This window comes from Ceratotherium simum, chromosome 7 (assembly GCF_057802395.1).
Source record: "Ceratotherium simum simum isolate JZ-2026a chromosome 7, ASM5780239v1, whole genome shotgun sequence".
In the NCBI taxonomy this organism is placed as follows: domain Eukaryota; kingdom Metazoa; phylum Chordata; class Mammalia; order Perissodactyla; family Rhinocerotidae; genus Ceratotherium; species Ceratotherium simum.
Genome location: NC_141906.1, coordinates 2,590,861 through 2,592,563, shown reverse-complemented (window position 1 = coordinate 2,592,563; position 1,703 = coordinate 2,590,861).

Sequence of the window (1,703 nt, the reverse complement as noted above, 5' to 3'; positions counted from 1 at the left end):
AAGACAAAATAGGGATCTAGGGAGATTGATACATTCACAGGGAAGCCTCCTTCCTGTCACAAAGAAAAAAATCTCCATCAATGAGATAGGACAAAGCTGTTTATTTTCTGTCTCACTTCTTAACTGACCTTCTCTTTGTCTCACCCTCTCTTGTCTGGAGTAGACGTGAGTAGTTGCTCACCCACCACCCTCACCCCTTTCCCTCTTAGAAGCAGTATCGCAAATGGAGTGGTCTTGTACCTGACCACCATCGTCCCTACCCCACATCACCCTACAGTCCTCCTCATTTGCACCCCCTGCTTCCACTCCTGTCCCCGTAAGTTCTTTCTCCTTATAGCAGAGTTATCTTTTTAAACTCAGATCGCATCGCCACTCTGTTTAAATGACTTCCCCAGGCATAGAGAACAACGTCCAACCTCCTTACAATGACCCACAGGTCCTACGTGGCCAGGCTATGCCTCCATCACTGACCTTAGCTCTCTTCCACTCTTGCCATGGACCAGTCACAGTGGCCTTTTGGTTCGTTAAATACACCGAGCTCTCTCTACCCGCAGGGCCTCCGTCCTTGCTGCTCCTTCTGCCTGGGAGGCCTGACCTTGGGTCTCTGGGGGATTGGCTTCTCCTTACCTTTCAGGTCACTGGCCAAACGACCCAGGCCTGGCCTGCCCACCTAAGCTAAAGGAACCCCACTGCCCAGTCAGCATCACGGCCTCCTGTTTTATGATCTCCATGCCATTGATCACTACCTGAAAAACTTGGATTTACCTATTATTTGTTTAATTTTTTAGAACGAAAGATTTTTAAATGCAGGACAGTTTTCATTGCTCCACCCCCAGAGCTTAGCGAGAGCAAGAACTCCTCATTAAATAAAAGGACAGAACGAAGGGAAGGAGGGAAGAGAGGGCAGGCCTGAACATAATTCTGATTGCCTTCAATCTATAAGTAGTCGATATACATTCTGAGATTTACCAGGCTCACAAGCTGAGAAACATAGAGCTAGATTAGTGCCTTAAAAATACAATGAAATAAACACCTGAAATGAATTTTTTAAAACACAGGATTTAATAAGCTCACTGATGACATAACCAGTTTCTAATGGTTTCCCTGACTTTCTCCAATGTTGCACCCTAGTTGGATAGAACTATTCATAAGTAATTGGATACTTAAAAAGTAGCATGAACTTTTTAGAATGATTGGGCGTAGTCTTTGGTGCCAAAGAGCCTGGGTTTAAATCAGCTACAAACCTTGGGCTGTTCACCTAACTTTTCTGAGCTCAGTTTTCTCGCTTGTAAATTGGGGCTAATGCAGCCCCTCCCTCAGAGAGCTATTGCTGGGACTGGACGAACAGGGGCCAGGTTGCTTAGCATGGCTCTTGCACAAACTAAGACTCTGACAAATCTTAACAGCTATTAAAGTGTTTTATGTTCTACCTTGTTATCTACAGATTCTCTCAACAGGCATTTGGCTCCCCCATTTACGGTAAGACCAAACGGTGAGACATGGGCATCGGGTCCCAGCACTACTGGATGCGAGGTTCTCTGAGCCTTGGCAGCATATTCAGTTCCCTTCAATAATGACAGCAGCACTTTCCTCAGCTGGCAGCCAGGCCTGCCTGCGAGGCCTGTTTCCTTTCTGTAAAGCTCTCTTTTATGGCAGCTTCACATATGCATCTGATTTGGTCTCTGCTCTCTGTGGCTGCCAAT